The sequence below is a fragment of the Emys orbicularis genome, chromosome 15, assembly GCF_028017835.1.
Source record: "Emys orbicularis isolate rEmyOrb1 chromosome 15, rEmyOrb1.hap1, whole genome shotgun sequence".
Classification (NCBI taxonomy): Eukaryota; Metazoa; Chordata; order Testudines; family Emydidae; genus Emys; species Emys orbicularis.
In genome coordinates this window covers 20,781,484-20,793,001 of record NC_088697.1, presented here as the reverse complement: position 1 = coordinate 20,793,001, position 11,518 = coordinate 20,781,484, and positions in this window count along the sequence as shown.

Below are 11,518 nucleotides of genomic sequence, written 5' to 3'. Positions count from 1 at the left end.
CAGGGGGGGGAGTGGCACTATATGTGAAAGAAAATGTACAATCAAATGAAGTAAAAATCTTAAGCAAATCCGCATGTTCCATAGAATCTGTATGGATAGAAATTTCATGCTCTAATAAGAATATAACATTAGGGATCTATTATCAACCACCTGACCAGGACGGTGATAGTGATGATGAAATGCTAAGGGAAATTAGAGAGGCTATCAAAATTAAGAACTCAATAATAGTGGGGGATTTCAATTATCCCCATATTGACTGGGAACATTTCACTTCAGGACGAAATGCAGAGATAAAATTTCTCGATACTTTAAATGACTGCTTCATGGAGCAGCTGGTACGGGAACCCACAAGGGGAGAGGCAACTCTAGATTTAGTCCTGAGTGGAGCGCAGGAGCTGGTCCAAGAGGTAACTATAGCAGGACCGCTTGGAAATAGTGACCATAATACAATAGCATTCAACATCCCTGTGGTGGGAAGAACATCTCAACAGCCCAACACTGTGGCATTTAATTTCAAAAGGGGGAACTATGCAAAAATGAGGGGGTTAATTAAACAGAAGTTAAAAAGTACAGTGACTAAAGTGAAATCCCTGCAAGCTGCATGGGTGCTTTTTAAAGACACCATAATAGAGGCCCAACTTCAATGTATACCCCAAATTAAGAAACACAGTAAAAGAACTAAAAAAGAGCCACTGTGGCTTAACAACCATGTAAAAGAAGCAGTGAGAGATAAAAAGACTTCCTTTAAAAAGTGGAAGTCAAATCCTAGTGAGGCAAATAGAAAGGAGCATAAACGCTGCCAAATTAAGTGCAAGAATGTAAAAAGAAAAGCCAAAGAGGAGTTTGAAGAACGGCTAGCCAAAAACTCCAAAGGTAATAACAAAATGTTTTTTAAGTACATCAGAAGCAGGAAGCCTGCTAAACAACCAGTGGGGCCCCTTGATGATCGAGATACAAAAGGAGCGCTTAAAGACGATAAAGTCATTGCGGAGAAACTAAATGGATTCTTTGCTTTAGTCTTCACGGCTGAGGATGTTAGGGAGATTCCCAAACCTGAGCTGGCTTTTGTAGGTGACAAATCTGAGGAACTGTCACGGATTGAAGTGTCACGAGAGGAGGTTTTGGAATTAATTGGTAAACTTAACATTAACAAGTCACCGGGACCAGATGGCATTCACCCAAGAGTTCTGAAAGAACTCAAATGTGAAGTTGCGGAACTGTTAACTAAGGTTTGTAACCTGTCCTTTAAATCAGCTTCTGTACCCAATGACTGGAAGTTAGCTAATGTAACGCCAATATTTAAAAAGGGCTCTAGAGGTGATCTTGGCAATTACAGACCGGTAAGTCTAACGTCTGTACCGAGCAAATTAGTCGAAACAATAGTTAAGAATAAAATTGTCTGACACATAAAAAAACATAAACTGTTGAGCAATAGCCAACATGGTTTCTGTAAAGGGAAATCGTGTCTTACTAATCTATTAGAATTCTTTGAAGGGGTCAACAAACATGTGGACAAGGGGGATCCAGTGGACATAGTGTACTTAGATTTCCAGAAAGCCTTTGACAAGGTCCCTCACCAAAGGCTCTTATGTAAATTAAGCTGCCATGGGATAAAAGGGAAGGTCCTTTCATGGATTGAGAACTGGTTAAAAGACAGGGAACAAAGGGTAGGAATTAATGGTAAATTCTCAGAATGGAGAGGGGTAACTAGTGGTGTTCCCCAAGGGTCAGTCCTCGGACCGATCCTATTCAACTTATTCATAAATGATCTGGAGAAAGGGGTAAACAGTGAGGTGGCAAAGTTTGCAGATGATACTAAACTGCTCAAGAAACTGCACAGTCCAAAGCAGACTGTGAAGAACTTCAAAAAGATCTCACAAAACTAAGTGATTGGGCAACAAAATGGCAAATGAAATTCAATGTGGATAAATGTAAAGTAATGCACATTGGGAAAAATAACCCCAACTATACATACAATATGATGGGGGCTAATTTAGCTACAACAAGTCAGGAAAAAGATCTTGGAGTCATCGTGGATAGTTCTCTGAAAATGTCCACGCAGTGTGCAGAGGCGGTCAAAAAAGCAAACAGGATGTTAGGAATCATTAAAAAGGGGATAGAGAATAAGACTGAGAATATATTATTGCCCTTATATAAATCAATGGTACGCCCTCATCTCGAATACTGCGTATAGATGTGGTCTCCTCATCTCAAAAAAGATATACTGGCACTAGAAAAGGTTCAGAAAAGGGCAACTAAAATGATTAAGGGTTTGGAATGGGTCCCATATGAGGAGAGATTAAAGAGGCTAGGACTCTTCAGCTTGGAAAAGAGGAGACTAAGGGGGGATATGATAGAGGTATATAAAATCATGAGTGATGTGGAGAAAGTGGATAAGGAAAAGTTATTTACTTATTCCCATAATACAAGAACTAGGGGTCATCAAATGAAATTAATAGGCAGCAGGTTTAAAACAAATAAAAGGAAGTTCTTCTTCACGCAGCGCACAGTCAACTTGTGGAACTCCTTACCTGAGGAGGTTGTGAAGGCTAGGACTATAACAGAGTTTAAAAGAGAACTGGATAAATTCATGGTGGTTAAGTCCATTAATGGCTATTAGCCAGGACGGGTAAGGAATGGTGTCCCTAGCCTCTGTCTGTCAGAGGGTGGAGATGGATGGCAGGAGTGAGATCACTTGATCATTGCCTGTTATGTTCACTCCCTCTGGGGCACCTGGCATTGGCCACTGTCGGTAGACAGGATACTGGGCTAGATGGACCTTTGGTCTGACCCGGTACGGCCTTTCTTATGTTCTTATGTTCTTATTGTAGTGAAGCCTTAGTACATTCTATCTTCTTGGAAAGCTAGAAGCAAAGGCAAAGTTTGGGTCATGATGATGTATTTAGAGCTGGCGAGAAAATTGAATTTCCTTCCCATGAAATATTCTGATTTTGTGGAAGAATAATTTTTGTCCCAAATCAGAACAAAATGTCAAAAAATTTAATTTTTTTTGTAGGAGGAAAAAGTCTGAAAAATTCCATTTTGGGAGAAACAAAACAGAATTATTTGCCTTGCTCCCAGCTGACGGATTCACTCTTATAGGACTTCCCGGGAAGCTGACTGCGTGGCAGGTCAGGTGGCCCCATGAGGCTGCTGTCCAGGCAATCTGGGAGCTGGGGGAGACAGGGCTGGCAGGAAAAATGGTTTGATGGAATTGACATGTTCATGGAGAACATGTTGATTCCTTGGAATCAGCATTTTCTCATGGAAAAGTGTCCCATTGTACATTTTTTGACCAGCTTTAGATGTATCCTTTCAAGAAAAAAGGTACTTTAAAAATACAAAACAAAAAATAAAATATATAATTATCTGAAGCACAATAGGTCTTTGCCTACAACACTAGCAATGAGGATGTAGAGACACTCAAAATTGAATTTTCTAAAGGCCGAAACCAATTGAATAATAAATAAATAAATAAGTCAACTGAAAGATTCCCATTGACTTCAATGGGCTTTGGATTAAGCCATAAGTCATACATCTTATTTATGCAAGCAAAACATTCACATGCATGAGACACTGAGCTTTCAATCAGTAACAATCAGGCGTGCAAAGTATATTGAGCATAGCTGGTCAACATTTTTCTAATTTTGATGTTTCAATGAAGTTTGAAACACCAATGGGAAGTTTCAGCCAACATTTTGTGAATTTTTCACCATGCCCTTCCCGTTTTTTCAACTGAGTTCTACTGTTGAGTGTCCAAATGATGGACCAAAGAGAAGTGGGTGATCCTGGGGCTTTTCCCCATCAGTTTAATCAACACAAGTCCATGTTGAACATGGTTATGATTGCAAATGACATTCTAAATGCTGTTTGAAGTGTTGTTGTAGCTGCATTGGTCCCAAGATATTAGAGAGACAAGGTGGGCGAGGTAATATTTTTTACTGGACCAACTTCTTGTCTCTTTCACCAACAGAAGTTGGTCCAATGAAAGGTATTACTTCACCCCCTTCTAAATGCTGACAGATCTGAACAGTTTGAACGGAAAAGGAGAATTAAGCAGGCAAAATTACAAGAATCATACTGAGAGTTATTTTGAGAATGAGTGGGATGGGTGTAGTGTAGAGATCTGGGTATAGGACAGGGAGCCAGGAACTCTCATGTCCCAATCCCATTTCTCATAGCAACTCTTTCTTTGGTTTTGGGCAAATCACTTTAACGCACACTTTGGGGTCTCCACCTATAATATGGGATGACAGCACTCACCTGTCTCCCAGGGGTGTTGTGAGGAACAATTAGTTAATGCCTGTAAAGCATTTGAAGATTAGTCAGTCCTAAGTATGAAGAGTGACCAACCCTTCATTGTACATTCTCCTCTCCTCCACCCACCCCTGCTATGTACAGTACTTCTTTTCTTGTGGGCAGAAGGGTTAGCATTGCTTCTTAGTGCAGGTGGATACAAAGAGATGTTTGTTTTAATGTTGTGCATCCAGATGCAACAGTGATGAGCACATTGTAAGTTATTAAAATAAAATGTCATAGAAGACGGCATGCTGAGTTTGTCCCCTGCCTGAGTCTGTCTAGCCTGCTTCCTGAGTCAGCCTCCTTTAGCACCTGCATGGTACTAATTGCCCAATATCTTGGTGTTGGTTCAGTTTTTCAACCTCATAAATGTCACTGTTGAGATGGTCTAGCTTCGGGTCAGTGTTGTAATGGTAAAGCTTCCTCTGTCTGTCTTAGGTACTCATATGACACCCACCACCCTGTATCTGAGTACCTCACAACCTTCAGCCTCTCCACATCTCTGGGAGGTAGGAAAGTATTGTTATCCCCATTTTACACATGAGGAACTGAAGCCCAGAGAGGCTAAGTGATATACTCAAGCTCACACAGGAAATCTTTGGCAGAGCAAGAACTTGAACCCAGGTCTCTCAGCCCCTAAACACTGGCCCATTCTGTCACTCATGTCCTTTCCCTAGATGTAGCCTAGTCTAGCATCTACAAGCTTCCCATACTGCTACCACTTGCATGGGATCCCCTGAGAGGAATACAGCCTAGGCCCAAGGAGGGAGGAGCTATACTGTTCTGTCCCAGCAGGAGACAAACACCAGGCTGCCTTCAGAATTAAAACTAAGAAGATTCTGTTTCCCCTTGAACAAAGGTAAGAATTCTACAAAGGCTGACACAGAGCCACTGAAACTCCCGAGCCTGAGACAACTCCCAGTAACGTAAATAGAGAGAATCCCATTGCTGATTTGGGGCCTTAGGAATGGAAACGGTCCAGTAGGTCCCATCTAGTTCCACTCCAACACCAAGTCTGGCTGGCTCCTTACTGCATGTTCTTCAGATCCCTTTGAAAGAGCTCTGAGGGATGGGGCTCCCCTCACTGCACTTAGAAGTCTATCCCACAAGCTCTTTGGGGGCAGGGACCGTCTTTTTGCTCTGTGTTTGTACAGTGCCTAGCACAATGGGGTCCTGGCCACGACTGGGGCTCCTCTGAATCATCATAATTGTAAAAAGGGAACAGATCTCAGTGTCAGGATGGTTTCCCCCAGGACAAAGGACCATCCTTGGCCTTGGTACCCTTCAGCTATCTGTGGGTGGTTATGATGACTCCCTATAGTTGTTGATCAGCCAAAGGAAGGAAATAAAAGTTGGCTTAAAAAAAAACAGACTAGAGAGAAAAGAAACCGAAAGAAAAAGGGATTGAAGTGGACAAGAGAAGACAAGTTAAAGGCTCACTAGCCACCTCCTCTTGGGCTCGGAGCTCTTCCTGAGTCCTGCACAGATGCGCTGGGTGTGAGACCATGTCCCTGCCCCTTCCAATCTACCGGAGAATTCATGAAGGATAAATCAGAATTTAGCCCATTGTGAGGCATTTTACCTTTTCTTTTTACCACTTTCCTACTTAACCATCCTTAACCTGCTTAGAGATGCATGAGAGGAAGGCTTGTGCAGTGGTTAGAGCACTGGATTGGCAGGTGAGAGATCTGGGCTTGTTCCTGGCCTTGACATAGGGCGAGGCACTTTACCTTTCTGTGCCTCACTTTTCTCTTCTCAGCAATGGGGCTCACATGCCCTAACTCACACGGCACATGAGGCTGTGCAATTTGCAGAGTGCTTCGAGAGCCTCAGACGGAAGAAATGCTACCCAGCACCTTGCAGCTGCAAATCTCAAAGTACTTCACAAAAGAAGGCTCAACCCCAATTTTACAGATGGGGAAACTGGGGCAAAGCCACTTGGCCAAGGTCATGGGCAGAGCCAAGAATAGTACCCAGGTCTTCTGACTCCCAGTCTGGTGCTTGATTCCCTACACCTCACTGTCTGGGTGGTATGGGTGTCCATAAGAATATTTTTATTAGATCATGAGCTCTTACCTATATGGCTCCAAGATGGCCCTGCTATACCATGAGAAGTAATAATGCTAGTATACATTAATTAGCTAGGACAATAGTTCTCAACCTTTTCCATCATCAGGAGCCCTTCCCATCTAGTGAGAATTCCTCTCCCACTTGATAACATGGGAAAGGGTCTCTTGAACTCTTTCCCCCCCCCCATGAACCCTAGAACCCATGAGCTGGGACAACAGAGAGGAGAATCGGAGGGGGATAATCCTCAGGTCAATGGCAACATGGCCAAAATGCAACGGCAAGCCTGTATTTGTTCCTTTGAGCTGGCTCATGCTGGGAGCTAACCAAGAGTCTTGGAATAAAACACATTCCTCCCACGAAGCCCCCGCTGATTGTCACCACAGGAAACGCCTGCCAATCCCGGCCTGACAGTGGTGCAGCAGGCAGAAGATAGAGTGTGTTAGTCAGACCCCAGCAGCGGCAGAACAATGAGTGGAATTTCCTCTTTCTGTCCAGTGAGGGTGTTTGTCACGCGGCAGATAAAGTCCCAGGGCAGGGAAGAAAGGTTATCGGGAGACACGCTGGGTACAATGCCACTCGGGATGGAGTCCATAGGAAATCCATTTCAGGGCCTGTCATTCCATTGCCATTAAAAGAAAGTTCAGTTAAGAGGACAAAAATAAATGTAATCTCGCAGAGCAGATGGAGCCCCCTGACCCGGTGTTGGAAAACAAAGCTCTGTCTCTTTTCAGTCAGTGCTTTCATTGCCGCGGTCCATACACTTCTCTAAAGCCCTTTACAGACATAAATGGATCTTCACAACGCCACTTCTCCCGACCAGTGAGGTAGGGAAAAAGCATTATCCCCATTCCACAGAGGAGAAAACTGAGGCACAGCGAGGCTACCAGACTTACTACTTTGCCAACATTTTCTCACTGTTGCTAGCACTGGTTCAGCTCCACTGTCCGGCTGTGATGGTCTCTGACCACTTGCCGTCTCCTCCTCCCTTCCCCCCGTCCCCCGCCCCCCACACTAGCAGGCCTAGGCTGGCTACTTCTGACCAGGTGCCCTGATGGTTTTCCTCCTCTATACACCTCTCGCCTCTTCTGCAAATGTTCCTCCTCAGTCCTGAGGTGACAAGTCTCCACCTTATGCCCCCTGCTACTTCACTCTAGGGACCCTCAATGCCAGGACAACTGCTGGCACTGAGTTGCTCCTAACAATGCAGAGATTTCACTGGACAAGGCTGTGCCAAGAGCGAGAATGTTGCAGCAAGACTCTGCGAAACATTCCCAGGGGCCAAGCTATCGCTGCTGAGGTGGAGGCATCTGGCCTGGGGAAGTTTGAATTTGGAATAAGTTCTCTGCTGCATGGGAGAGAGCAGCGAACTCTCCCCGCTCAATGGATCCAAGCAGGGCAAATCAGGAGAGGCTGGAAATTAAACATCTTTACTTCCTGTCTCAAACCTCCCCTCACAAAGTTCAACAGCCCACTCAAGCCTCTGCTTTTCTGCGTCCATGTATCCCACACATGCTCTGCATTTCACAGGCAAATTGACTGCCTTATTCTGGTATTACATCCTACCGCATTAGCACCCCATATCTTACGGAAAGTACCTGATATCTTTATGACCACTTGCAGTTCAATTGGCGACTGCCAGTAGCAAAAATCCCCAATGCTGGAGACTGGACACTAAGTGGGGAGGGCTCTGAGTTACTACAGAGAATTCTTTCCCAAGTATCTGCCTGACGGGTCTTGCCCACATGCTCAGGGTCTAACTGATCACCATATTTGGGGTCGGGAAGGAATTTTCATCTGGGTCAGATTGGCAGATACCCTGGGGGCTTTTCTCCTTCCTCTGCAGTGTGGAGCCTGGGTCACCTTGCAGGTTTAAACTAGTGTAAATGGTGGATTCTCTGTAACTTGAAGTCTTTAAATCCTGATTTGAGGACTTCAGTAACTCAGCCAGAGATTAGGGGCCTATTACAGGAGTGGGTGGGGGAGGTTCTGTGGCCTGCTATGTGCAGGAGGTCAGACTAGATGATCATGATGGTCTCTTCTGACCTTAAGGTCTATGACTCTATGAGTCTCTGAGACAGGCAGGGGGCCTGTGAGGCCCCATAGCGATGCTAGCGGAATGAAGGGAGCTGTTCAATTGTGTTGTATTCCCAGTGGCCAGGAGGTGGCACCCGTCACCTTCACATAACAAAGCCAGTTCCTAAATGGACAGTAGCCCTAAACTCAGAAAAATCTAGCAGCATGGACACAGCAGTGCGTAAAGCACTAAGCAAGAATTTATTGGGACTGCTCCTTATTTTATTACATAAAGTTGAATGCATTTAGTGACTCTTTTCTGGCATGAGCCAGGCAGGCTGGATATATTTAGCTCCTTCACAGAGGCGTTGCGGCTTAAATCATTGAGACAAATGCAGAGGTGCCGTGTAAGTGGGGCGCTGCTAAACACATATCTGCAACTGCCTCTAAGCAGCCTTCAGGGAGTTTCAAACTGGCAGGGGAGTGAAATGGCTAGAGCAGGGGAGTGAAGTGGGTGTGGGGAAGCCTCTGATCTGTTCCCAGCTCCTACGATAAATTGTTTTTTTGGCCTTGGGCAAGTCCCAACCCTATGTGGCGCCTCTGTTTCCCCAGGTGATACTAGATGATACCATCCATGCCTCAGTTTCCCTAGCTGTAGAAGAGCAATAAAGCTGCTTACTCACCTTGTGAAGAGCATTGATATCTATGGCCGCTTGGTACCTCAGTTTCCCCAGCTGATACTAACCACCTTTGTAAAGCACTCAGAGAGAGATTGAAGAAAAGCACCAAACAACAGCTAGGTGTTATTATTGCCATGTATCAATATTGCAGTAGTGCCCAAACGCTCAAGCCAAATTGAGGCCCCCATAGTGCTAGCATGGATTTGATGCACAGTCCGAGCCTGACTCTGGTGTGCTGAGTAGCTGCGGAAACTGACACAAAAAGATACAACACTCGTGCGCCATTATAATCTCATCCCCCCTCCCTGGGTTTACTCCTGAATTACACCAGTGCAAGTGAAAGCAGACTCAGGCCCACAGTTTCCCCATATTTCTACAGAAGAAAGAGAATATATAGTAGATAACCTGGCATCACAAACTGACCCCTTGCGGCTCAGCATTGCAGCTGCCAAGAAGTGCAGTGCCTTGTGTGACATGCTATGCGCATTAGATAAGGAGCTTGTTTGCAGAGAATTTGCATGTAACCATACACTTCAGCTTATGGTCAGCATAGAAGTGAGTGAGCCAGTGCTAGAGAGTGCTAGGGTATCTGGGATATCTGGGGTAGGTGGGTGGATGCTAGAGGGTGCTGGGGTATCAGGGGAGATGGGAGGGTGCTGGGATATGAGGGGTGGGTGCTAGAGGGTGCTGGGATATGAGGGGTGGATGGGTGCTACAGGGTGCTCATTGGGAGGTAGCTCACTGGGGGCTGTGTAAGGGGGAGCTGAGGGTGGGAAGAAGCTGGGGGTGTCTGGGCAGGAGCAGCCAGGTAGCTGGGGTATTGCTGTGGGAGGGGATGCCCAGCTGGTGAGGAGGGGTGTGAGGCTCACATTGGGCCTCTCTCATTTTTTGTCCCCAGCGCTGCTGCTGACCCTGCTCTTCCCCAGCCAGGATCCAGCATGGCGGACAAGCTACCTGGTGTCTGGCAGAAAAGGTGCCGCATCATCCCCCGTGGCTGAGAGGAGAGAGAAGCAGCTCCAGGCTCGGCCCCACAGCCCGGGCAAGAAGTGAACATTGGTACCAGGGAGTGACTGAACACTTGCGTCACTTGAGATGCCAGGCAACTCAAAACCCTGTAGCACGGCTGGGCTGCATACATAGGGCACCAGGAAACCAAGTCCTGCATTTACCTGGCATGCTAGCTGAGGAGAGGCTGCTTCCGGTCTGACCCCCCCGGCCCTGTGAAGACTGACGCCCTATCCCAGTAGAGGATGATTAATCTAGATATGGCATTTAAAGCTCACCAGAGGTGTTATGGCGATCTCTGCTGTAGCCACTTCAGGTACCAGAGTGATGGGGACCAGATAAGTCGACAGGTAGCTGTAAACCCATTGTGGATGCAGGGCAGACTCTTAGGGCCAAAGGCAGTGCCATTTTCTCAGGTGTTGCACTGCTGGCTTTGAGAGCATTATTCCAGCTTTACACCAACACTGCTCAGATCAGAATGTGGCCCCGTGCACACAGCCAGCTCTAGTATTGCCAACCTCAAGCATTTAAACATCAAGTTCAGCCCCCCCCCCCCATCATGATATTCTACCAAATAACAAATGTGTGGGGGGGAGGGGTGAGAGGGTGGGTCTGCTGGGGTTTGAGCCTTCAGGGTTTGCCTCTTCTAGTTTTTCCTCCACAACCAGAAGGCTAGACACTTACTGCAGCAGAAGAGGCTCTGCTGTCCTGCATGCCGTTCTCTGCAGCCGCAGGAAGACTGAAAGGGGAGCCAGCGCAGGACTCTGCAGCTCTGCGGGGAGTGGTAGGGGAAGAAAGTTGAAAAGCCAAAGAAAATAATAGATCTGCAGCAGCTCCTGGAGAAGCAGTCGCGGCCCCCTGGGGTGATATGGCTTTGCACCACAACTGCCTGAGAGTGTCCTCCTCCTCTCCCAGCATCTGCATTTTAATTTAAGAAACATGGGGCTTCATCCATTGCGCTCTGCCTACCCATCAGCTTAGCTGTCTCTATTATGCCACATGCCTGTCTCCTAACCTCCTGTTTTCTTCCCATGTAGATAATGTGCAGAGGCATAAAGCAGGTCTTAGAAACCTCCCCCCACTCCCACCAACCCCATCCAATAAGAGACTCGGCTCATCTTTTCTGCTGGCAAATATTTACATTGCTTTCAAGCAGACGCCCTGTCTCAAACACACCTGGTTGGCATCAACACCACCTATAATCTAGGTTCTTCAGGCCAGCCATGTAGCGCCTTGTCAAGGATGTTTAAACGCAGCCAATTCACTAGGCTTGAGGCTGTGACAAACAGCTGGTAGGAAGGCATGGAACGGCACAGCATGAACAGAGAGAGGGAGGTGAAGTAACAAGGGGAAATCAGTGAAGAGAAGGTCATTTCTATTTGATTTTTCTCTAGTGGGTTTAATGCTAGCTAAAGGTGCCAGCTTGACAGCCCTGGATTTATCCAAACAGC